The sequence below is a fragment of the Phyllobates terribilis genome, unplaced genomic scaffold, assembly GCF_046119375.1.
Source record: "Phyllobates terribilis strain yellow unplaced genomic scaffold, ASM4611937v1 Scaffold_160__1_contigs__length_4322635, whole genome shotgun sequence".
In the NCBI taxonomy this organism is placed as follows: Eukaryota; Metazoa; Chordata; class Amphibia; order Anura; family Dendrobatidae; genus Phyllobates; species Phyllobates terribilis.
The window spans coordinates 72841-100490 of record NW_027362920.1 but is presented as its reverse complement, the minus strand read 5'-3'; the positions used below and the strand labels follow the sequence as shown (position 1 = coordinate 100490).

The following is a 27650-nucleotide window of genomic DNA, read 5'->3' as shown; positions in this document are numbered from 1 at the left end:
ACGGGACCGGGTCGCCGCCACGGAGGCTACAACCCCCAGCATTACACAGAGACCCGGCTCCGGGTATTCCCCCACACACACACGGCCCAGGGGGCGCGTCAACTTTGGCGTAGTCGGCAGGATCGAAACCAACCTGTTATCATCGGGTATTGTGTGCCTAGAGACTGTTTCACTGTATTGAATGTGGCGCCCGCCCAAGAAGAACGGACTCCATTATGTGCACGCCAAAAGACAACAAGAAGCCACCTCCCATCGTGGGCCAGGTCCCAGAATGGCGCCAAAGACGGAGCCCACCCCCAACAGCCATGTGTGCAGCTGTAGAGATGTCCATCAACGTGGGGGGGCTGCCCCTGAGAGTGATTGTCAGCGGACCACCCCCAGCAGGGGCGGAAAGGAAAGAAAACCGAAGGGAAGGGCGTGGTTTGGATTAGTCTTGGCAGACCACACCCGGAGATGGCGGGGAGCGCCAGTCCCAGTATCCTGACCAGTGGCCTGCTGCAGGCCGAAGCGTCTCCGTGCAGCCTCGCGGAGCTGATGGCCCAGCTCCCCGGAGAGGACCCTGAATTCCTCGGGGCTGAGCTGGAGAATTTGGACCGGAGGATGGTCCAGGCGCAGCGAGAGGCCATCGCGGGGTGGAAAGAAGAGATGGACCGGCGGGTTGCGGCCCGGCAGCAAGTGGCGCTGCAAGCACCCGACAGCGTGCCTGCCCCTGAGGACAGAGGAGGACCGCAGGAGGCTGAGAGCGGCGCTGCGAAGGGAGCAGGTAAGGGGGGCGCCCCTGATACCAGCCCGGACGCCACTAGCCTGCCCCTGGACCCCGTCGCGGAGACGATCGCCACGGAAGTCGCTGCACCTCCTCCGCTCCCGCCACCTGCACCTAGGCCCCAAGCCCCGAGCGCAGAAGCCGGGCCACGTCCCACATCGTGCCCCTTGATTCCAGGTGCGGCCGGAAGCGGCCCGCTCCAGGCCCTGTCGCAAGGTCTGACTCCCCCGATGCCTTACAAGAACGAGCGCCCCCGGTCCCAACACTACCATCCCTGGGGACCGACTTATACAGTCAACTTGCCGGGGTTCTCGCAGGAGACGCGGGCGGACGCTGCTCGCAGACGGGAATTCTGCTGCCGGGAGATAGCACAGCTGGAGAAGGAGAAGCAGGCGCGGCGCCAGAGGCAGGAACAGCTGCAAGCCCGGAGCGCTGAGGAGAAGACCCGGACCCGCCGAGACCCCCAGGCTGCACGCAGTCCCAAAGTCATCGGGATCGTGGTCAGGTTCCACCAGGAGAAAGGATGGGGGTTCATTCGGGACCCGACAACCAACACAGACCTCTTTGTTAACCGGAGGGATGTGGAGAGTCGCCTGCCCGCGGGTCACCCGAAACGGGATCTGTTCCCGGGAGATCAGGTGTCATACACCCGACACCGAGGCCTGAGGGGGTGGTACGCCCTCAACGTTCAGCGGGTGGAAGAGCAGCGCTACCCTGAATCCTACTACGTGGAGGACCTGGATGGGTCTGAAGAGTACGAGGAGCAGGAACGTCCACCAGAGGGAGACCGCTATTGAAGAACAGCAGCAGGAACTGTACATAGTTACCAGTCAGGGTGAAAGAGTTTCAAGTCACGCCCGTTTGCAGACTATAAAAAGTTTGTTAAAGTTACCCGAAAAGGGTCTGTGAATTATCCGGCTGAGGACTGGGAGCAGCCAATCCTTTTTATCTGGCTGAGGACTGGAAGCAGCCAACCCTTTCTATCCGGCTGAGGACTGGGAGCAGCCAACATTTGTAAATAGTTGCACTTCTTAAAGTGCCCTCTATTGGTTTTATAAACACCTACCTCAACAGATACCCGAAGGTGTTTGAAAGTTTACACTTAGTAAAATTACACCTTATTGGGTGACATGGACACCTGGCCGCGGCAAGGACTGTGGCCTATTAAAGAGACTTTGCCGTTGAACTGTTGCCGATAATTTGTTGCGCATGAAGGAGGGTGATGAATGGAAGACTGCTTTTAACACTCCTGTGGGTCATTTTGAGAATCTGGTTATGCCTTTTGGTCTTACCAATGCACCAGCATTTTTTCAGAATCTTATTAATGACATCCTTAGACCTTTGATTGGCAAAAATGTGGTTGTGTATTTGGATGACATTTTGATTTATTCGCCGGATCTGGAGTCTCATTGGCGGAGCGTACGTGAGGTATTACAGTTATTGATTGACAATTCGCTTTTTGCTAAACTAGAGAAATGTGAGTTCGCTGTACAGAGAATTAGTTTTTTGGGCTACATTATCTCCAGCGAGGGCTTTGAGATGGACACGGTGAAAGGTCAAGCTGAGCAGGAATGGCCTAGGCCTATTGGTTTGAAATCGATACAGAGGTTTTTGGGTTTTGCCAATTATTACTGAAAATTCATTAAAAATTTTTCTATTATTGTTAAACCACTGACCGATCTCACCAGGAAAGGTGCTAATACGGTTCAGTGGACTACTGAGGCCATTGAAGCTTTTGTGTTTCTAAAGGAGAGGTTCAGCTCTGCCCCCATCCTTATGCAGCCTGATGTGACTAAGCCGTTTTTGAAGTTGATGCTTCTTCTGTGGGGGTCGGTGTGGTGTTGTCTCAGGAAAACAAGGATGGAGTACATCCTTGTGCCTTTTTTTCAAAAAAATTTTCTGAGACTGAACTTAATTACGATATTGGTAATCGGGAATTGCTGGCTATTAAACTCGCATTTGAACACTGGCGTCATCTCTTGGAAGGTGCTGAATTTTCCATTCAGGTTTTCACTGATCATAAAAATCTGACCTATCTTGATGCTGCCAAGCGCTTGAATGCCCGTCAGGCTAGGTGGGCACTTTTTTTCTCGCGGTTTAATTTTTCCGTTACTTACATCCCGGGTACCAAGAATGTTAAAGCTGATGCTTTGTCTCGCAGCTTTTCTCCCATGGTCGGTGCTGAGGAGGAGGAGAGCATTTTACAAGCAGGTGTTGTGATTGCTGCATTGGACTCCGTTTTGGAAAATGAGATTCTTAAAGCACAGGAGAATGCCCCATCTAACACTCCCCATGGGAGGTTGTTTGTGCCTAGGATCTTTAGGAGAGATTTGTTTGTTGAGTGTCATGAGTCTCGGCTGGCAGGTCATCCAGGAATTTCTGAGACCAAGAGACTTGTGGGTCGCAGTTTTTGGTGGCCTGAATGGCAGAAGGAAGTCATTAAGTGGGTGCGTCAATGTACTGTGTGTGCTAGATCTAAGTCTTCACATACTCCTGCTGCGGGGTTGCTTTGCCCTCTGGAGGTTCCTAGTGTTCCTTGGACACATCTGGCTATGGACTTTATTACTGACCTTCCCCCCTCTGAGGGTTTCACGGTCATCTGGGTGGTCGTGGACCGTTTTAGCAAGATGTGTCACTTGGTTCCCTTCATCAAACTGCCCTGCGCTAAGACACTCGCTAAGGCCTTTGTCAAGGAAATTGTCAGACTGCATGGTGTTCCTACTGACATTGTTTCTGATAGGGGACCTCAGTTCGTGGCTCGTTTTTGGCGTGCCTTTTGTGACAGGTTGGGAGTTCATTTGTCATTTTCATCTGGATATCATCCTGAGTCTAATGGCCAGACAGAAAGGAAGAACCAGGATGTTGAGCAGTTCTTGCGTTGTTTTGTGGCAGACAATCAAGAGGGGTGGTCTGAGTTTCTGCCGCTTGCTGAATTTGCTCTTAACAACCCTACATCCTCTTCTTCTGGGTGTTAGCCTTTTTTTTGTTGTTCTGGGAGACATCCGTCTTTTGGGTCATTCTTTCAAATTGGTATCGGCTGTGCCGGAGGAGGAGAGTTTTTCCGGTGATTTGGAGAGAGTTTGGACGGATGTGCGTGGTAATCTTCAGGAGGCTAACAAAAAATCTAAGAGGTACTTTGATAGGAAACGGCAAGAGGTTTTGTTTGCTATTGGGGACATGGTTTGGTTGTCCTCTAAGAATCTGCGGTTGAGGATTCCTTCTAAAAAATTGGGTCCCAAGTTTGTAGGGCCCTTTAAGGTGCTTCAGGTAGTTAACCAATCTGCTGTTAGGTTGGAGGTTCCCACCTCCTGGAAGATTAATCCGATGTTTCATGTTTCTCTATTGAAAAAAGGTGATGTATCTAATAGAGACGCCACTGCCACTGTTCCTCCGGTGGTGGAGGACGGGGAATATGAAATTTCCCGCATTCTTAATTCTAGACGGTATAGAGGGAGTTTGCAGTATCTCGTCGCTTGGAAGGGTTTCGGTCCCGAGGATAACTCATGGGTGAGGGCGGATGATGTTTCTGCTTCCAGACTTGTCAGAGCGTTTCACAAGAGGTTTCCTGATAAGCCTGGGCCTGGGGGATCCGGAGGATCCTCATAGAAGAGGGGGTACTGTTAGAACTCTCCTGTTAGGTTTTTTCGATTTTGCTGGTCACATGACCTTTTTTGCCTATTTAATCCTGCTCCGCCCTTCTGGCCATGCTGGACTTCATTGTAATTTCTACTCTTAAGCTAGCCAGGTGCTTTGTTACCGTTCTCAGTCAGCTTAGCTAGGTCTTTGGACCTCTATGTTCTATGTTGTTTGTTTGTCTTTTTACTGCTACAATTTCTGCTAGGAGGTGTCCATCTTTCTCCCAGTCCCTAGTTCTTGTAGGGATCCCTCCCTCACATCTATAGGTCTTCGTTCAGACTAGCCAAGGACTTTAGCGGGTCTGATCGGAGGATCAGGTTCCCCGTTACATCGTAGGGATCTAGCTTAGTTCTATTGTAGGGACAGATCTCCTGTCTTTCCTTAGTGCTTGTAGCAGATCATGACAATAGTTTATCCTTCAATGTTTGCAATGTTTGCAAGTCAACATTGGGGGATGAACTGTGGATGCTCCAGTAATGAGAATTAGTAACACCACCCCTTTCTCTTGACCTTTGGATGAAGTCTTGAAGAAGAACAGTTGTGAACTACATAAAGGAGTCTTTTTACAAAACCACTGCCAGGAACACTCTATGGGACAGCACTACAGAACACCATGAATCCATTAAGAAGGATACAGATTTGGTTTCTACAGGATGCCAGCTTAAGGGACCACAGCCCTGGCTGGAGGAATACAGATCTGCTCCATTGACTACCACAGAACCCATGGATACATCTGGGAAAACCAGGTTGGGACCCACCAGTCACCTGGTCCCATGGAGATGTTTGGAGAAACCAGGTTGGGACCTTCTGGTCACCTGGTCCCATGGAGAAATTTGGAGTAGCCAGGTTGGGACACTCCGGCCACCTGGAACTCGTGAATATGCTCAGAAAAAGCCAAGTCGGGACCTTCCGGTCACCTAGTTCCATGGATATGTTGGGAGAAGCCAGGTTGGAACCCTCTGGTCTCCTGGCCACGTACCTCAATGGACTGTCAGCTTTCTAAGCTTGTTGTTACCTCCTCTTTGTGGGTGCTCACCAAAAGTGGGGTGCCTTTGGTGGGGGTAGTCAGCCCCAGAAGCCCCTCGGATTGGCAGCTGCTTTAACCCCGGCGAGTCAGCGGAAGGGTGAGACTCTGTAATTTGCACCATAATAGGTATTTGCTGGGACTGTTCGATATGTTTATTGTGTGTTTGGTGGTTTAATAAAATATTACCTCACTGTTTTACAATCATCCTGTGTTGTTGTTTATGTATCTTCTATCAGTTATGGATTATAATGAGTGCGATCCGCTCCACCATGAGGGGCCCGATCCTCCCGGGGGCCCACGTTCAAAGATCCCAGCACAGCTCAGGACGGATTCTTGTAGTGCTGATGTTTGATAAATAGGATATTACAGCGCTCATAGAAAATAAATGTCTGACCTCTTCTTTCTGATGGGCATTTCAGAGTGAGGAGCTGCGCTCTGGACTCACCGCTGCACTCCCCATGCCATTGCGGCGGCCATCTTAATATCGATTTGTGCGGAGGAGACTGGGGAGTCAGACGGGGGTGTCAAATGTATGGACCCTTTTAACCGCAGGATGGAGGGTCACTGTGAATATTAATTCATGAACCACTGTGCATAGCAAAGCAATAAAATAAAAATACCAATCTCCTCCTGACTCTTTAATGCGGCTTCCAATTGCTGCTTTCCATTTTTTCACTTGAGCTCATGTTGAAGGACGCAGGCGGCGCAGCAATAATATCATCATCCCACCTGCGTCACACAGCCAGCGCCGGGCAGTGAGCTGAGGATGGATTCCTGCAGCAGCGCTGCTATATCCACCGCGGCGCAAGGGGGTGGTATGCCCTCAATGTCCAGAGGGTGGAGGAAGAGTACTACCGTGAGCACTACTGCTCAGAGGACCCGGACAGGTCTGAAGAACACTTTGAGGAGGAAGAAGGTGCGCAAGGAGGACACCGCTACTAAGGAGCAGCAGCGTACAATGTATATAGTTACCCGTCGGGGTAAAGAGACTGTTACCTAGAGTTACCCGTTATCGGGTCAGTTAAAGCCGGCTGAGGACAGGGAGCAGCCACTTTTTATGAACTATCCGGCCGAGGACTGGCAGCGGTCAATTCTGTAAATAGTTTCACTTCCTAAAGTGCCCCCTACTGGTTTTATAAGAGACTACAATAACAACTGACATCAGAACAAAAACCCGTTAGAGGTGGCCGAAGACGAGGTCCAGCAGCTGGATCAGCTACGCCGTGCAGCCACCCCAGGGCCTTCGTTGAGGGTTTACGAACGGGTCCCTCATGTTTGAGTTTACAAGTTTGTATTTTATAGAAAGATGGACACCTGGTTGCAAAGCGCACTGTGACCAGTTAACAAAAGTTTTACATGAAGAATGTTTATAAGAAAAATGTTTTATATGTGACAGATGTGGTTATAAAAGTGAAAAGAGTTTTAGAATGTTTTATATATGAGAAGAAAAGTCTTATAATATTGCTGAAAGAGAAAATGTGCCAATAACGTTAAAAGAGAAAAATTGCCTCCCATAAAGGGATGAGTAATAATGGTTTATAATTTTATATATGGATGCATTCTAAAACCTTGCATGTTTTTGAACTGTCTTTAGCTCTGATCCAGCCCGAGGACGTGCTGTGGTTTACCACTGGGGAATGTAGCGTCCCCAGGGTTCGGTTGCTACAGGGGTATTGCACCTCATCCAGAGGTGTGATATTCCACTCCCAGGTAAGGATGGAGTGTGGACCAGGGCTCAGTTAGCTGCACACACACACCCCATTCCGGGGGACAGCTCGACGGTGCTCCCAGCTGTGGGCACAACTGACCATGTCCCTGGCTGGAGTGGGGATGGGGGAAGAGAACCCAGTGGTTTAGGAGAAGAAAGGGGGCGGTTTCTGGAGCATAGGAAGGAGCTCATGGGGTGCAGGTCACCTGAGCTCAGGCTCAGAGAAGTAGATAAAAGGTGGGAGCCATCTTAGAGAGTTGAGAGAAGTGGTTGAGTCAGAGCAGAAGGGAGAGAGAGCTGACAGGGAGCAGCGGCTCAGCCTGAGCTCAGCTCCACAAGGCAGGCCTAGAGAGAAGGCCGGGGCCAGAGAGGAGAAGAGAAGAAGGAGAAAGAAGGAAGGAGAAGAGACAGAGGAGTGGAAGGGGTCCAGAAACAAAAAGGCAGAAGGGACCCTAAGAGTGCAGAACGGTCAACAACCGTTGCATACCCCATTATACCGGGTGGAAGGGTCAGGCAGTGGAAAGGTACCGGATCCCTAAGTTGGTGGAGGCGAATCTACCCTCAGCCAAGAACCGGAGGTTGTGACCATTTATTGGTGTGACCCCCCGCTAAACCTGCTAGGAGGGTACCATATAGGATAGCGGGAAGTGAAGGCCAACGCTTACCCGACACGGTCCGCGGTAGCCGGACAGAAGTCAGGACACTGGTGGGGCACGAGAGGCCATAGAAAGGACAGAAGGGGGTCCTGTGCCATAATCCTGAATTGCCTGGGGGTTGACCGAGCTTCTCACCTGGTGGACGCAGCACGGCTCGGGCAGTCCTTGCTGACAGAAGTGACTTGGATAACAACTGTGAGTAAAAGACCCTGGACTGCATCATTGGACTCCCCCAGCATCCACTTACAATGCCCTGAGGCTACACTCTTCCCGTGGGGAGTTATCCTACCCCTGTGCTGCACACTAACAACAGCCTCAGCGGTCTGCCTCGCAGCGGCGGTTATCTCTGACCGCAATCCACGTGTGGCGTAGTCGGACATTCACAAATCTACAAATAGATTGCCACAGCATTTGGTCTGACCACCCTGAGCCACGGGACCGGGTTGCCACTACTACCCCCATCAGCACCGTACACTAGAAGGCCCGGTTCCGGGTACCCCACGGCCCAGGGGGCGAGTCACTTATGCATCACTATTGCCCACAGACACTCATTATTGTACTGCTCTCCAGCCCTTCAGTGAACAAAATCTCTTCTGTAATAACAACATTTTTCATATTTTGACTCAACCGTCCAGAGCACATCCTGCCAATTTTCTGCACCCTGGTTCCTCTGTTTTAATGCATAGTTGAGTCACTTGGTCTTGTTTTGATGTGGAAGATATGACTTTTTCGCCACAATTCTGCTATGTAGACCACTTCTGGCCAGTCTTCTCTGAACAGTAGATGAGTGAAGCTGAGTCCCACTGGTTGCTGCCAGATGTGAGCTGATGGCACTGCTGGACATCTTCCGCTTTTGAAGGAAAGTAACCATAATGTGTCATACATCTGCTGCACTAAGTTTCCTTGGCCGACCACTGCATCTACTGACCTCAACGTTGCACATTTTCTTGTGCTTCTTCATAAGTGCTTGAATGACACATCTTGAACCCTCAATCTGCTTTGAAATATGAAATATGTGCCTTAGAGACCTTGCTGATGTAGTATAACTTCCTTGTGTATTCTTGCTCAGTCTTGCCATGGTGTATGACCAGACACCTGACTGTATTATTACAAAATCCCTGACTTTGCGCTGGTGTACCTAGAAGAATTGATGCTGTTTTAAAGTGAAAAGTTGGTCACACCAAATATTGATTGGATCTAGATTTTTCGTTTGTTCATTCACTTGTATTTTGTTAATTGATTAAATAAATCATTAACATTTCTATTTTTGAAGCGTTCTTACTTTGCAGCATTTTTTCTACACCTTTCTAAAAATTATTTTTATGTGATTGTGTCTTTTATTTGCTCATTAACCCCTTAATAACATCTGACGTACTAATACGCGTCTGTGCCCTGGGACTTAAGAGCCAGACCCGTATTAGTACGTCATCGCGATCGCGCGCGCACACAGGCTGTGCGGGCGCGATCGCCGCCGGGTGTCAGCTGATTGTCACAGCTGACACCCGGTACTATGTGCAGGGAGCGGTCCTGCACCGTTCCCAGCACATTAACCCCCGCGATGCTGCGATCGAAGTCGATCGCGGCATTGCGGGGGCAAGGGGAGGTGATCGGCGATACTCACCTCCTCTTCCGGCTTCCAGCGCAGTCTGCAAAGGCTTCCCGGGTGTTGCCATGACGACCCGATGTCGTCATGACAACATCCGGGTCACCAGAGAGCAGGAAGATTGCTTGGACATGCGCAGTGCATCTCCAAGCAATCTTCACACTGTGCACTTCTGACAGCCTTCATGGCATAGGGATCGTGCTCCATTCCTGTGCCATGCAGGCGATCAGAAAAAAAAAAGTGAAAGTCCCAGAGTGGGACAAAGTAATAAAGTGTATAAACTGTGTGAAAGTGGAAAAAAAAAAAAAAATGTGCAAAAATATTATAAAAAAATAAAAAAAATAATACACCAAAAATAAAAATATAATGTACCCATCAATAAATATTATTATAAAAAAAATAAAAAAAAAACAATAAAAGTACATATATTTGGTATCGCCGCGTCCGGAACAACCTGACCTATAAAACTGTCCCACTAGTTAACCCCTTCAGTGAACACGGTAAAAAAAAAAAAAAAAAACGAAGCAAAAAACAATGCTTTATCACCATACCGCCAAACAAAAAGTGGAATAACACGCGATCAAAAAGACGCATATAAATAAAAATGATACCGCTAAAAATGTCATCTCGTCCCGCAAAAAAAAAGCCGTCATACAGCTCCATCAGCCGAAAAATAAAAAAGTTATAGCTCTCAGAATAAAGCGATACAAAAAAATATTTTTTTCTATAAAATAGATTTTATTGTGTATAAGCGCCAAAACATAGAAAAATGATACAAATGTGGTACCGCTGTAAACGTACTGACCCGAAGAATAAAGCTACCTCATCAATTTTACCACACGCGGAACAGAATAAAAAAAAAAAAAAAAACAATTCCTGAATTGTTGGTTTTTGTTTATTCTGCCTCCCAAAAATCGGAATAGAAAGCGATCAAAAAATGTCACGTGCCTGAAAATGGCACCAATTACAACGTCAAGTCATCCCGCAAAAAACGAGCCGTCACATGACTGTCTGCCAAAATCTGGAAAATTATAGCTCTCAAAATATGGCGATGCAAAAACTAGATTTTACAAAAAATGCGTCTTTTAGTGTGTGACAGCTGTCAGTCATAAAAACCCCATATGATTCTGGCATTGCTGTAATCACACCGACCCGAAGAATAAAGTCGTCTAATCACTTATACCGCACAAGGAACGGCGTCAAAAATAAACTCTTGGGTTAGGATTGGGCTAGGGTTAGGGCTGGGTTTGGGGCTAGGGTTGTGCTGGGGCTAGGGTTGTGCTGGGGCTAGGGTTGTGCTAGGGTTAGGGCTGGGGTTGGGATTTTTTTCAAAAGTAAGAAAAAAAGATGACGATATGGCGACTAGTGTTGAGAGCAAGTGCTCGCTACTTGAGTTTGCATCGGGTGCTCTGGTATGCATTGAGTATCGTGGGTATTTGAGTGACATGCTCGAGTCTCTGCCCCATATGCTTCGCAGCCAAAAAACTTTACGGGGATTGCCTGCCATGCACGAGCGATCCCCGCATGTTTTTTTTTGGGTGTCTAATAACCGTGAAACATGCGGAGCAGTGACTCGAGCATGTCACTCGAGCACACGCTGTACATGGTGCATACCTGAGTACCCGATGCAAACTCAAGTAGCGAGCACTTGCGCTCAAGAATAATGACAACTTATTCAATATGATGACCTAATGTAAACAAATTCTGTGCCGTACCTCTGGGTTCAAAATGTTCACTATACACCTTAATAAAATCCTTGAGGGGTATAGTTTCCAAAATGGGGACACTTGTGGGGGAGCTCCACTGTTTAGGCACATCACGGGCTCTCCAAACGCGACATGGTGTCCGCTAACAAATTGAATAGAAAATCGGCTCAAATTGTTAGCGGACGCCATGTTGCTTTTGGAGAGCCCCTGTGTGCCCAAACATTGGAGCTCCCCCACAAGTGACCCCATTTTGGAAACTAGACCCCCCAAGGCACCTATCTAGATGCATAGTGAGCACTTGGAATCCCCAGGTGCTTCACAAATTGATTCGTAAAAATGAAAAAGTGAAAAAAAAAACACTTTTTCATTTTTATGAATCAATTTGTGAAGCACCTGGGGTTCCAAGTGCTCACTATGAATCTAGATAGGTGCCTTGGGGGGTCTAGTTTCCAAAATGGGGTCACTTGTGGGGGAGCTCCAATGTTTGGGCACGCAGGGACTCTCTAAATGCAAAATGCTATCCGCTAACAAATTGAATGGAAAATCGGCTCAAATTGTTAGCGGACACCACATTGCGTTTGGAGACCCCCTCTGTGCCCAAACTTTGGAGCTCCCCCACAAGTGACCCCATTTTGGAAACTAGACCCCCCAAGGCACCTTTCTAGATGCATAGTGAGCACTTGGAACCCCCAGGTGCTTCACAAATTGATTCGTAATAATGAAAAAGTGAAAAAAAAAACACTTTTTCATTTTTATGAATCAATTTGTGAAGCACCTGGGGTTCCAAGTGCTCACTATGAATCTAGATAGGTGCCTTGGGGGGTCTAGTTTCCAAAATGGGGTCACTTGTGGGGGAGCTCCAATGTTTGGGCACACAGGGACTCTCCAAATGCAACATGATATCCGCTAACAAATTGTCGGCTCAAATTGTTAGCGGATATCATGTTGCATTTGGAGAGTCCCTGTGTGCCCAAACATTGGAGCTCCCCCACAAGTGACCCCATTTTGGAAACTAGACCCCCCAAGGCACCTATCTAGATGAATAGTGAGCACTTGGAACCCCTAGGTGCTTCACAAATTGATTCGTAAAAATGAAAAAGTGTTTTTTTTTCACTTTTTCATTATTACGAATCAATTTGTGAAGCACCTGGGGGTTCCAAGTGCTCACTATGCATCTAGAAAGGTGCCTTGGCAGGTCTAGTTTCCAAAATGGGGTCACTTGTGGGGGAGCTCCAAAGTTTGGGCACAGAGGGGGTCTCCAAACGCAATGTGGTGTCCGCTAACAATTTGAGCCGATTTTCCATTCAATTTGTTAGCGGATACCATGTTGCATTTAGAGAGTCCCTGTGTGCCCAAACATTGGAACTCCCCAACAAGTGACCCCATTTTGGAAACTAGACCCCCCAAGGCACCTATCTAGATGCATAGTGAGCACTTGGAACCCCTAGGTGCTTCACAAATTGATTCGTAACAATGAAAAAGTGTTTTTTTTTTCACTTTTTCATTTTTACGAATCAATTTGTGAAGCACCTGGGGGTTGCAAGTGCTCACTATGCATCTAGATAGGTGCCTTGGGGGGTCTAGTTTCCAAAACGGGGTCACTTGTGGGGGAGCTCCAATGTTTGGGCACACAGGGGCTCTCTAAACGCAACATGGTGTCCGCTAATTATTCAAGCAAATTTTACAATCAAAAAGTCAAATGGCGCTCCTTCCCTTCCGAGCCCTACAGTGCGCCCAAACAGTGTTTTTTCCCCAAATATTGGGTATCTGCGTGCCCAGGGGAAATTACACAACAAATTTTGCGGTCCATTTTTTCTTGTTACCCCTGTGAAAATAAAAAGAATTGTGTCTAAAGTAACATTTTTGTGAAAAAAGTTAAATGTTCATTTTTTTCTTCCACATTCAAAAAATTCCTGTGAAGCACCTGAAGGGTTAATAAAGTTCTTGAATGTGGTTTTGAGCACCTTGAGGGGTGCAGTTTTTAGAATGGTGTCACTTTTGGGTATTTTCTGTCATAAAGACCTCTCAAAGTGACTTCAAATGTGATGTGGTCCCTAAAAAAATGGTTTTGTAAATTTTGTCGGAAAAATGAGAAATCGCTGGTCAACTTTTAACCCTTATAGCTCCCTAACAAAAAAAAATTTTGGTTCCAAAATTGTGCTGATGTAAAGTAGACATGTGGGAAATGTTATTTATTAACTCTTTTGTGTGACATATCGCTCTGATTTCAGGGCTTAAAAATTCACATTTTGAAAATTGCAAAATTTTCACCAAATTTCCGTTTTTTTCACAAATAAACGCAAGTGATATCGAAGAAATTTTTCCACAATCATGAAGTACAATATGTCACGAAAAAACAATCTCAGAATCAGGGGGATCCGTTGAAGCGTTCCAGAGTAATTACTTCATAAAGTGACAGTGGTCAGAATTGTAAAAATTGGCCCGGTCATTAACGTGCAAACCACCCGCGGGGCTTAAGGGGTTAATAATCTGATATATCTTTTGGTATTTTGTGTATAGTTGTTTTTTTTACTGTTGGGGTAAATTGTAGGATATTGATTTCAGAGTGGTTTCCTGATCCTTTGATTGTAGGAATGAGTGGTATATATGTGCTAATAAATTAGGACAAAAGGTAGGAAATTTAGGAAAAAACTGAACATCTCAGCAGTAATAACATGCTGATTGTGATGTCATGAAGATGACTTGAATTTCCACCAATCAGATCAGCATGTTTCAGGTAACCCAGATAGAACAGTCCATGAAACATGAGTCACGGCCACTGTGAGGTAATAATGCTGATTAGAATTTCCACCAGTCAGAAAACAGAACCGCCCAGAAGAACCACCCAGGAGGTATGAGTCATCGCCACTGTGAGATCATAATGCTGACCAATCACAGAGCAGCCACACCCAGATTTTTCACCAATCTGAGAGCAGCCACACCCAGATTTTCCACCAATCAGAGATCAGCAGTGGGTATAAATAGCCGCTGCCGCCTGCCCGGCTTAGCCTTGCACTGGTTGGGTCTCTCTTTTTTTCTCTCTCTTGGTATCTCCCGGTATCTCTCCCTCCCCTCTCTCTCTCTCTCTCTTTGACCCAACGGCCCTCTTAGGGGCTACCCCAAATGTGTAAAAGATAGAACCAATATTTGTGTTGTTTGTCCGTTATATGAGCCTGTGATTAACCCCTTCCCACTCTTTGCCATATATATATATTATATACATAGTATGTGCAGGTGGGCCTTAAAGGGAATTTCCAGGACAAACATATTGATGGCCTATCCCCTGGCTAGCTCATTAATATCAGATTTGTGGAGGTCCGGCACGTGGCACCTCCACTACTCAGTTGTTTGAAACTCTGGCAGAGGTCAGATGTAAACATTGTTGAGGAGCTGAACATCACAGCTCTGGTCACTGTGTAGTGGCTGCTACCTGGTGCTGCAGATCAGCTCCTATTCCATGAATATTAGCTGACTTGCAGGACCCACAGTACAGTGAATGGAGCAGTGATGTTAAGATCTTCAAACTGTTTACATCTGAGTGTTGCAAACAACTGATGGGTAGAGCCAGTACCGCGTGTCGGGGCCCACCGATCTGATATTGATAACACATCCCCAGGATGGCAGCTCAGTAGATACCATACCAGGATGGGGACATTATACCAGAATGGGGTCACTATACTAGTATGGGGACATTTTACCAAGATGAAGGACGCTACAGTTAGGTCCATATATATTTGGACAGAGACAACATTTTTCTAATTTTGGTTCTTGACATTACCACAATGAATTTTAAACAAAACAATTCAGATGCAGTTGAAGTTCAGACTTTCAGCTTTCATATGAGGGTATCCACATTAAAATTGGATGAAGGGTTTAGGAGTTTCAGCTCCTTAACATGTGCCACCCTGTTTTTAAAGGGACCAAAAGTAATTGGACAATTGACTTCAAGGCTATTTCATGGGACAGGTGTGGGCAATCCCTTCTTTATGTCATTCTCAATTAAGCAGATAAAAGGCCTGGAGTTGATTTGAGGTGTGGTGCTTGCATTTGGAAGGTTTTGCTGTGAATTAAACATGCGGTCAAAGGAGCTCTCCATGCAGGTGAAACAAGCCATCCTTAAGCTGCAAAAACAGAAAAAAAACATCCTGGAAATTGCTACAATATTAGGAGTGACAAAATCTACAGTTTGGTACATCCTGAGAAAGAAAGAAAGCACTGGTGAACTCATCAATGCAAAAAGACCAGGGCGCCCACGGAAGACAACAGTGGTGGATGATCGCAGAATAATCTCCATGGTGAAGAGAAGCCCCTTCACAACAGCCAACCAAGTGAACAACACTCTCCAGGAGGTAGGCGTATCAATATCCAAATTTACCATAAAGAGAAGACTGCATGAAAGTAAATACAGAGGGTTCACTGCACGGTGCAAGCCACTCATAAGCATCAAGAATAAAAAGGCTAGACTGGACTTTGCTAAAAAACATCTAAAAACGCCAGCACAGTTCTGGAAGAACATTCTTTGGACAGATGAAACCAAGATCAACCTCTACCAGAATGATGGAAAGAGAAAAGTATGGCGAAGGCGTGGTACAGCTCATGATCCAAAGCATACCACATCATCTGTAAAACACGGCGGAGGCAGTGTGATGGCTTGGGCATGCATGGCTGCCAGTGGCACTGGGTCACTAGTGTTTATTGATGATGTGACACAGGACAGAAGCAGCTGAATGAATTCTGAAGTATTCAGAGCCATACTGTGTGCTCAGATCCAGCCAAATGCAGCCAAACTGAGGGGTCGTCGTTTCTTACTAGAGATGGACAATGACCCAAAACATAAAGCCAAAGCAACCCAGGAGTTTATTAAAGCAAAGAAGTGGAATATTCTTGTATGGCCAAGTCAGTCACCTGATCTCAACCCAATTGAGCATGCATTTCACTTGTTAAAGACTAAACTTCAGACAGAAAGGCCCACAAATAAACAGCAACTGAAAACCACCGCAGTGAAGGCCTGGCAGAGCACCAAAAAGGAGGAAACACAGCGTCTGGTGATGTCCATGAGTTCAAGACTTCAGGCAGTCATTGCTAACAAAGGGTTTTCAACCAAGTACTAGAAATGAACATTTTATTTACAATTATTTAATCGGTCCAATTACTTTTGGTCCCTTTAAAAACAGGGTGGCACATGTAAAGGAGCTGAGACTCCTAAACCCTTCATCCAATTTTAATGTGGATCCCCTCAAATGAAAGCTGAAAGTCTGAACTTCAACTGCATCTGAATTGTTTTGCTTAAAATTCATTGTGGTAATGTCTAGAACCAAAATTAGAAAAATGTTGTCTCTGTCTAAATATATATGGCCTAACTGTATATCAAAATGGGGACAATATATCAGAATGGGGACAATATACCAGGAAGGGGGACATTAAATCAGAATGGGGACATTATATCAGAAAGGGGAAATTATACCAGAATTGGGGACATTATACCAGAATAAGGGACACTATACCAGAATGGGGTACACCATACCCGGATGGGTGACACTATATCAGAATGGGGACATTATATCACAATGATGATGTTATACCAGGATGGGGGACATTATATCACAATGATGATATTATACCAGTATGGGGGATATTATAGCAGCATGGGGGACATTATGCCAGAACTGGAGATACTATACCAGGATCTGGGGCATTATACCAGCTTTGGGGACATTTTAGCAGAATTGGGAGCATTACACCAGCATGGGGGATATTATACCAGGTTAGAGACATTATGCCAAAATGGGGACATTATATCAAAATGGGGACACTATACCAGGATGGGGACATTAAACCAGAATGAAGGAAATGATGCCAGAATGGGGACATTACCAGACAGGGGCACAGGTGGGGGAAAATGTTATAGCATAAGGCCCAGCATGTGGGAGATTATTTCAATGAGGAGCCAGGATGGGGGACATTACTACATAGGGAGAGAACACATATACTGTATCTTTATAGGATCCAGAACGCTACAAGGGCCCATACATCTGACCAACATGCAGGTGGGGGCCTATCAGACTCTAGTTACTCCACTGGGTGGGACCAGATCATTTCCAGGACTCCTTGTTCTTTACATTGAAGATAATTCTTAATGATATTGGCTGTACGTTTGGGGTTGTTGTTCTGCTGAAGAAAACATTTGGATCCAATCAGACACCTCCATGATGATATTGCATGATGGATAAGTATCTGCCTCTATATCTCAGCATTGAGGGAACCAATAATTCTGACCCAATTTCCACCTCCATTTGCTGAAATGCAGCCCCAAACTTACAGGACCCTCCACCGTGCTTATGCATCACTATTGCCCACAGACACTCATTATTGTACTGCTCTCCAGTCCTTCAGTGAACAAAATCTCTTCTGTAATAAAAACATTTTTCATATTTTGACTCTACTGTCAAGAGCACATCCTGCCAATTTTCTACACCCTGGTTCCTCTGTTTTAATGCATAGTTGAGTCCCTTGGCCTTGTTTTGATGTGGAAGATATGGCTTTTGCGCCACAATTCTGCTATGAAGACCACTTCTGGCCAGTCTTCTCTGAACAGTAGATGAGTGAAGCTGAGTCCCACTGGTTGCTGCCAGTTCTGAGCTGATGGCACTGCTGGACATCTTCCGCTTTTGAAGGAAAGTAACCATAATGTGTCATACATCTGCTGCACTAAGTTTCCTTGGCCGACCACTGCATCCACTGACCTCAACGTTGCACATTTTCTTGTGCTTCTTCATAAGTGCTTGAATGACACATCTTGAACCCTCAATCTGCTTTGAAATTTGTGCCTTAGAGACCTTGCTGATGTAGTATAACTTCCTTGTGTATTCTTGCTCAGTCTTGCCATGGTGTATGACCAGACACCTGACTGTATTATTACAAAATCCCTGACTTTGCGCAGGTGTACCTAGAAGAATTGATGCTGTTTTAAAGTGAAAAGTTGGTCACACCAAATATTGATTGGATCTAGATTTTTCGTTTGTTCATTCACTTGTATTTTGATAATTGATTAAATAAATCATTAACATTTCTATTTTTGAAGCGCTCTTACTTTACAGCATTTTTTCTACACCTTTCTAAAAATTATTTTTATGTGATTGTGTCTTTTATTTGCTTATTAATAATCTGATATATATTTTGGTATTTTGTGTATAGTTGTTTTTTCTGCTGTTGGGGTAAATTGTAGGATATTGATTTCAGAGTGGTTTCCTGATCCTTTGATTGTAGGAATGAGTGGTATATATGTGCTAATAAATTAGGACAAAACGTAGGAAATTTAGGAAGAAACTGAACATCTCAGCAGTAATAACATGCTGATTGTGATGTCATGAAGATGACTTGAATTTCCACCAATCAAAGAGCAGCATGTTTCAGGTCACCCAGATAGAACAGTCCATGAAACATGAGTCACGGCCACTGTGAGGTCATAATGCTGATTAGAATTTCCACCAGTCAGAAAACAGAACCGCCCAGAAGAACCACCCAGGAGGTATGAGTCATCGCCACTGTGAGGTCATAATGCTGACCAATCACAGAGCAGCCACACCCAGATTTTCCACCAATCAGAGATCAGCAGTGGGTATAAATAGCCGCTGCCGCCTGCCCGGCTTAGCCTTGCACTGGTTGGGTCTCTTTTTTTCTCTCTCTTGGTATCTCCCGGTATCTCTCCCTCCCCTCTCTCTCTCTCTCTCTCTTTGACCCAACGGCCCTCTTAAGGGCTACCCCAAATGTGTAAAAGATAGAACCAATATTTGTATTGTTTGTCCGTTTTATGAGCCTGTGATTAACCCCTTCCCACTCTTTGCCATATATATATATTATATACATAGTATGTGCAGGTGGGCCTTAAAGGGAATTTCCAGGGCAAACATATTGATGGCCTATCCCCTGGTTAGCTCATTAATATCAGATTTGTGGGGGTCCGGCACGTGGCACCTCCACTACTCAGTTGTTTGAAACTCTGGCAGAGGTCAGATGTAAACATTGTTGAGGAGCTGAACATCACAGCTCTGGTCACTGTGTAGTGGCTGCTCCCTGGTGCTGCAGATCAGCTCCTATTACATGAATATTAGCTGATCTGCAGGACCCGCAGTACAGTGAATGGAGCGGTGATGTTCAATCTTCACACTATTTACACTTGAGCGCTGCAATCAGCTGATGGGTAGAGCCGGTGCCGCGTGTCGGAGCCCACCGATCTGATATTGATAACCCATCCCCAGGATAAATCATCATTATTATACTACTGGAAACTCCATTAATGGATTGTCTGGGATTAATAACACGAGCCCCTTCTTTAAGAAAATACAGTCCCTAACTGGTCACAGGATAAATGTGGGATTTCAGGTCACCCATTTACTGCAATATAGCTGGCAATGCCACCCAGCGGATCTAAGCAAGTCCCGGGGCCACAACAATATACAGCCAGAGCCCGAGTATAGGATGGAAGATTAAAAAAAATCTTCAAAAATGTATTTAGTATGAGGCATACATCAAAAATACATGCAATGCTTTTCCTGACAACTCTGAGTTTTATAATGTGGAAAAAAATGTTTAAAAAAACACTGAGTGAACACACCCCTAGCTGCATTGTGACTGTATATATACATATATAAGCTGCCCCTCCCCCACCATGTGAGCATTCTCAGCGTGTACTGACCAATGCTGTCCACCAGGTGGCATCAGCAGGAAATTACAGCGATGAGACAAGCACTGCATGACAGCCCCGCCCCAATCTGCCCTATACCAGACACGCCCCCTACCAACGCCCCGCCTCCGCTGCCATGACAACCGAATTATTTAATGGCAGAAAGAGAGACCTTATATGAGCAGAGAAGTAGCGGCCGGAGCGCGGGGTCCGCACAGGTGAGCGCCCCCATAACACAGTGTATGTACTGCACGTCAGCTCTATGGCAGACTGTCACCTGTGCTGGATCCAGTACGTGTTACACTTATATCTGTACAGAGACACAGAGGACGCTGCGGGGCCTGTAGCTATATATGTGTGTGTGTGTGTATATACAGTATATATATGTGTGTGTGTGTGTGTGTATATACAGTATATATATGTGTGTGTGTATATACAGTATATATGTGTGTGTGTGTATATACAGTATATATGTGTGTGTGTGTATATACAGTAAATATATGTGTGTGTGTATATGTAGCACCCTGAGGATTCGGCTGCTACAGGGGTATTGCACCTCACTCCAGAGGTGTGGTATTCCACTCCCGGGTAAGGATGAAGTGTGGGACTGAGCTCAGTAGGCTGCATGGACTACATACATCCCATTTCCGGGGGACAGAACTACGGTACTCCCACCAAGTATATGTGCAGGTACGACAGCGTCTGTCCCTGGCTGGAGTGGGAGGGGGGTGGAACATCCCAGTAGTGTAGGGGCAGATAGGGGGAGTAGTCTGGGTAAAGCTAGGAGCTCATTGGGTGCTAGTCACCTGGGCTCACACATAGAGGGAGTATATAAGGTGGGCACCATCTTAGGACAGGGTTTTTTTAGCCTGAGGAGCAGAGCAGAAGAGTTCAGCCAGGAGGGCTGACAGGGAGCTGTGGCTCCGGCTGGGCCCAGCTCCAGAGCCAAGCCTGCAGAGGAGAGAGGAGAAAGAAGGACCCAGAGAGAAAGACAGAGGGAACCCCAAGAACCCAGAAACAGACCAGAAAGGGTGAAGGGTTGGCGGACACGGGTACCGGAACCCGAACTGGTGGAGGCCACTTATCCTCAGCCAGGAACCGGAGGTCGTGGTCAAGATTTGCCACGACCCTCACCAAATCCACCAGAAAGGCACACCAAGCATGGGGTCAGGGAACCCAGAGGAGGTTTGACCACTAAGAGACCCGAGGGAGCCAGCCAAAGGTGGATCCCTGGTGGGAACGGCCAGAGACAGAGAGAGAGAAGGGAGCTCAGGACCACGCTTCAGAACTGCCTGGGGGTTAGCCGAGTCCAGGACCTGGTGGACGCAGCACGGCTCGGGTGGTCACTCAAGGCCAGAGTGACTGAGAGAACACTTGTGAGTAAAACCCCTGAAACTGCATCTCCTGACTCTGACTCTTCTTACTGACCGTCACAACCCCCATCATCTTCACCTGCTGCCCTGAGGCCATACCCCTCCCGTTGGGGGTTATACCATCATCGCTGCACCCATACCACCGGCCTCAGCGGACTGTTCTGCAGCGGCGGCTGCAAAGCCGCACTCAACGGGTGGCGTAGTCGACATCCAAGTTAACATCTACTGCCATAGACTGCCACTTAGTTTGACACCCTGGGCACGGACCGGGTCACCGCCACAAGGACTACTACCCCCATCGAGATCCGGCTCCGGGTATCCCCCGCGTGCGCAACGCAGCGCAACATGGCCCAGGGGGCGCGTCATATATATACAGTATATATGTGTGTGTGTATATGCTGTATTACTGTATATATGTGTGTATGTGTGTGTATATACAGTATATATATGTGTGTGTGTATGTATACAGTATATATATGTGTGTGTATATACAGTATATATGTGTGTGTGTGTATATACAGTATATATGTGTGTGTGTGTATATACAGTATATATATATGTATGTGTGTATATGCTTTATTACTGTATATATGTGTGTGTGTGTATATATACAGTGTATATATGTGTGTGTGTATATATACAGTATATATATGTGTATGTATATGCTGTATTACTGTATATATGTGTGTGTATATATACAGTATATATGTGTGTGTGTGTATATATACAGTATATATATGTGTGTGTGTATATATACAGTATATATATGTGTGTGTATGTATACAGTATATATGTGTGTGTGTATATATACAGTATATATGTGTGTGTGTATATATACAGTATATATATGTGTGTGTATATGCTGTATTACTGTATATATGTGTGTGTGTATATATACAGTGTATATATGTGTGTGTGTATATACAGTATATATGTGTGTATGTATATGCTGTATTACTGTATATATGTGTGTGTGTATATACAGTATATATAAGTGTATGTATATGCTGTATTACTGTATATATGCGTGTATATATATACTAGCTATTGAACCCGTTCAATTCCCGGGGGGCGAGCATTTTTATTGGTATGTGGTCTCCCATCCTGGTATTTGTGCTGCCCCCATCCTATTGTGGTATGCATGGCACCCCTCACCCCCTAATCCTGGTATGTATGGTCCCTCCACCCCCCAATCCTGGTATGCGTGGCACCCCTCACCCCCCAATCCTGGTATGCATGGCACCCCTCACCCACCAATACTGGTATGCATGGCACCCCTCACCCCCCAATCCTGGTATTCATGGCACCTCTCATTCCCCAATACTGGTATACATGGCACCCCTCATTCCCCAATCCTGGTATGCATGGTCCCCTCACCCCCCAATTCTGGTATACATGGCACCCCTCACCCCCAGTCCTGGTATGCATGGTCCCCTCACCCCCCAATTCTGGTATACATGGTACCCCTCACCCCCAATCCTGGTATGCGTGGCACCCCTCATCCCCAATCCTTGTATGTGTGGCACCTCTCATCCCCAATCCCAGTATGCGTGGTACCCCTCATCCCCAATCCCGGAATGTGTGGCACCCCTCATCCCCAATCCTTGTATGTGTGGCACCCCTCATCCCCAATCCCAGTATGCGTGGCACCCCTCATCCCCAATCCCAGTATGCGTGGCACCCCTCATCCCCAATCACGGTATGCGTGGCACCCCTCATCCCCAATCCCGGTATGCGTGGCACCCCTCATCCCCAATCCCGGTATGCGTGGCACCCCTCACCCTCAATCCTGGTATGCATGGTCCCCTCACCCCCCAATCCTCGTATGCATCGTCCCCTCACCCCCCAATCCTGGTATGCGTGTTACCCCTCACCCCCCATTCCTGGTATGCGTGATACCCCTCACCCCCCAATCCTGGTATGTGTGGCACCCCTCACCCCCCAATCCTGGTATGTGTGGCACCCCTCACCCCCCAATCCTGGTATGTGTGGCACCCCTCACCCCCCAATCCTGGTATGTGTGGCACCCCTCACCGCCCAATCCTGGTATGCGTGATACCCCTCACCCCCCAATCATGGTATGCGTGGTACCCCTCACCCCCCAATCCTGGTATGCGTGGTACCCCTCACCCCCAATCCTGGTATGTGTGGTACCCCTCACCCCCAATCCTGGTATGTGTGGTACCCCTCACCCCCCCAATCCTAATATATGCATGGTCTCCTGACCCCACAATCCTGTTATGTGCGGCCCCCTCATCCCTTTCACACTGTACACACATACGAAAAAAATAAACAGTTATACTCACTTTTCTTCTCTGTACGCCACCGCGCTGTGCGGTGCGATTTGCAAATGTGTCTTCAGTAAAATGGCGCCAATAGCGCAATGCGCACGCGCCGGTCCGACACCTTCACTCCCCCCCCCGGTCTCCAGCGAAGAGAGGCACCGAGGCAACGCTCCTCCTGGTCAGGTAAGTATGTAAGTATGGCGCCGGAGATCGCAGTATGCGTTCAGTGTCTACGCATACCGCGATCTCCGGCGCCATACACCTCCTGTTACCTGTAACGACTGGATGCGTGCTTCTCTCTGGAGCCAGACTGCGCGTCACGCATGCGCAGTCTATAGAGGCTTCGGACAGAAACACGCATCCCCGGTTATATTATAGATATGTGTCACGGGTGTGTCGCCACGAAGATCATCACGATTACACAGCCTGACTTCTCGCAGCTGACTTTTTGGTGCTTTGTGTTTTTCGGCAGTGAGGGAGTTAATTCTCTCTCTCTCTGTGCTAGACGAGGTCCAGCCTCGCCCAGCTGCAATCAATGCTGCTGTAGTGAGACTCCTTCAAATGCCTGCTGGTCTGTTAGGGAAGTGTCGGTGAAAGCATTTCATGCAGACTAACAGAGCGGATCGTGGTATTTGGAGTTTCAGAGATAAGTGCATTTGAAGTGTTTTTTCCCTTCCTCGCTTTATCATTTATCTCCTTTCCCGTTGGTGTTCCCTCTGTTGTAGTTGTGTAGTTTTTGTATGCAAGGTGGTTTTGGTTTTTCCCTTGTACTGTCTCGTTCGTCTAAGTACTGTGTGTGGGCATATTATTACTTGTCCCCTTTTGTTGTGATCGGGGTCCTTCTCAGGACTAGATTACTTAGGTGCAGGGATCCTCAGGAGGTAGGGGTTACGCTGGCGGCCTGGACCTCTGTACCTTTAACAGTACCTCCAGGTTGAGGGATTAGTCAGGGCCCCAGCTTAGGGTCAGCTTAGGCCCCCTACCTCCAGTATACAGAGACAGCGTGACATTTTCACCGACCACTTAGTTTTTCTCCAGCTACCATGGATCCAGTAGCCGGTCTAGCTCGGCAGTTGCAGAGTTTGTCCATGAAGCTGGCGGACGTTAGGTCCAAGGTTTTGTATCCTCGCGAGCAAGCCGGACCAGAACCTAAAGTAGCTCTCCCTGACAGGTTCACTGGGGGGCGGGACAAGTTTTTTGTTTTCCGGGAGGCATGCAAGTTGTACTTTCGGCTGCGGCCTCGGTCATCGGGGAGTGAAGAACAAAGGGTGGGAATTGTCATCTCGCTCCTACAAGGGGACCCACAATCTTGGGCGTTCTCTCTTCCCTCGGGCTCCCCGGCTCTCCAGTCAGTGGATAGGTTTTTCGCTGCTCTGGGACTCGTATATGATGACCCAGATCGGATCTCCCTTGCTGAGTCTAAGTTACGTAGGATTCAGCAGGGAGATCGTCCGGCGGAGGAATTCTGTTCGGAGTTCCGTAGGTGGGCCACGGACACCCAGTGGAATGACCCGGCTCTTAGGAGCCAGTTTTGTCAAGGTTTATCCGACAAATTACAGGATGTGTTGGCACAGTATGACTCTCCCGCGTCACTGGAAGCCGCTATGGCCCTTGCTATTCGCGTTGACAGACGGCTTCGGGAGAGGTGCGGGATAACTCTACCCCCTGTGATGACTCCACCTCCTACAAGGTCCCCTCATATGGTGGTTCCCCTGGTCAGTCCAGAGGAGCCTATGCAATTAGGAGGGACATCATTTCGGGGGAGGGGACCGGTGGTGCGCCATAAGACAGGAAGGTGTTTCTTCTGCGGGAGAAAGGGACATTTTATTGGGGGGTGTCCATCCCGTCCCTTGCAGAGTGAAGAGTCGTCGGAAAACTGTTGATCCCAGGTTGTGTGGTGGACGGCAATCTGGGAGTAGGTATTTCGTCCCTAGGTTCGTCTCAGTTTCTCGTACCGGCGGAGGTGGTGGTGGGTACGAGAACTGAGAGGATATCTGTTCTTCTGGATAGTGGGGCCGGGGCTAATCTGGTTGATGCTTGGTTTGCCCGGGTTCAAGGTATGCGATTGAGTGAGTTGGCTAAACCCATCCCCATATTCTCGATCGATGCCAGGCCTCTCGGTCAGGGAAGTTTTTTGCAAGCTGTGCATGACGTAAAACTTCAAGTGGGGGCGATACATAAAGAACTGTTGTCTTGCTACGTGTTGGAGGGTCTTCCCACTCCTATAGTGTTGGGCCTTCCTTGGTTAACTAAGCATAACCCGGTTATTAATTGGCAAACCAGAGAGATAAGCCAATGGAGTAAATTCTGTAATAAAAACTGCATGAACACGGTCATCGGTGCGGTTACTCCTTGGGTCTTACCTCCATTTCTGGCGGACTTTGAGGATGTATTCTCGGAGAAAGGGTGTCAGGAACTACCTCCTCATCGCGAGTATGACTGTTCTGTAAAACTGCTCCCTGAGGCCAAGTTACCTAAAGCTAGGTTGTATAACCTTTCTGGTCCTGAGAGGCAGGCCATGAAGGATTATATTTCAGAAAGTCTGGCTAAGGGGCATATTAGACCTTCATCTTCACCGGTGGCTGCGGGGTTCTTCTTTATTAAGAAGAAAGATGGAGGCCTACGCCCTTGCCTGGATTTCCGTGAACTTAATCGGATTACGGTCCGAGATCCGTATCCGCTCCCACTTATTCCCGATCTCTTAAATCAGATCGTGGGCGCCAAATGGTTCTCTAAGTTGGATCTCAGGGGGGCGTACAATCTGATTAGGATGAAGGAGGGGGATGAGTGGAAGACGGCGTTTAACACTCCGGAGGGGCATTATGAGAACCTTGTCATGCCATTCGGTCTGACTAATGCCCCGGCGGTGTTCCAACACTTTGTTAATGACATTTTTCGCCGCCTGGTGGGACAGTTTGTTGTCATATATCTGGATGATATCTTAATTTACTCGCCGGATCTGGTGTCTCATCAGGAGCACGTTAGGCAGGTGTTACAGATCTTGCGGGATAATAAACTGTATGCCAAATGGGAAAAGTGTGTGTTCGCCGTACAGGAACTCCAGTTTTTAGGCTTCCTGGTTTCAGCGTCCGGTTTTCGTGTGGACCCTGGGAAAGTGCGGGCAGTTCTTGAGTGGGATCGGCCAGAGAATCTTAAGGCACTACAACGTTTCCTGGGGTTTGCTAATTATTACCGGAAGTTCATTCGTAATTTCTCGTCCATGGTTAAGCCTCTCACAGACATGACTAAAAAGGGGACGGATTTTTCTAGGTGGTCTGACAAGGCTTGTCAAGCATTCTCCTCCTTGAAAAAATGTTTTGCCTCGGCACCCATACTCATTCAACCTGATGCGTCACAGCCATTCATTGTAGAGGTAGACGCTTCCGAGGTAGGGGTGGGAGCAGTATTGTCACAAGGTTCGTCCCCTGGTAAGTGGCATCCGTGCGCCTTTTTCTCTAAAAAATTGTCGTCCGCTGAGAGGAATTACGATGTCGGCAATAGGGAACTCTTGGCCATTAAGTTAGCTTTTGAGGAGTGGCGCCATTTTTTGGAGGGGGCAGTCCATCCGGTCACCGTCATCACCGATCACAAGAACCTGCTATATCTGGAGTCCGCGAAACGTCTGAATCCCAGACAAGCTAGGTGGTCATTGTTTTTTACCAGGTTTAATTTTGTCGTTACATATCGTCCTGGGACAAAAAATGTAAAGGCGGATGCCTTATCTCGTAGTTTCCCTGGGGCCGGGAATACGGACGACCCGATTCCTATCCTTCAGGAGGGGGTGGTGGTTTCGGCAGTATGCTCTGAGCTGGAGGAGGAGGTATTGGAGGCTCAGGGGGACGCCCCTGTTGGACCTCCGGGGAGACTGTTTGTTCCAGATCAGTTGCGACAAAAGGTGATCGAGACACACCATAACTCAGTTTTTGCAGGACACCCGGGGAGTAGAGCAACTGTGGATCTCCTCTCGCGTCGGTTTTGGTGGCCTAACTTACATAAGGAGGTGGTAACTTTTGTCGCGTCCTGTGGGGTTTGTGCGCGCTCTAAGACCTCACATACCCGTCCGTCTGGGGCCCTCTTACCTTTGAAGATCCCGGAGCGTCCTTGGACTCATCTGTCTATGGACTTTATTACGGACCTCCCTCCGTCTTCGGGTAAAACGGTCATACTCGTTGTAGTGGACAGGTTCAGCAAGATGGCACATTTTATCGCT

The 27650-nt window shown here is 47.3% G+C and overlaps 1 pseudogene; it reads left to right on the top strand.

Moving 5' to 3' along the window:
* Positions 1-453: 453 nt before the first annotated feature.
* Positions 454-27650, top strand: part of LOC141207025 (dynein axonemal heavy chain 12-like) — a 63258-nt pseudogene continuing 36061 nt past the window's right edge.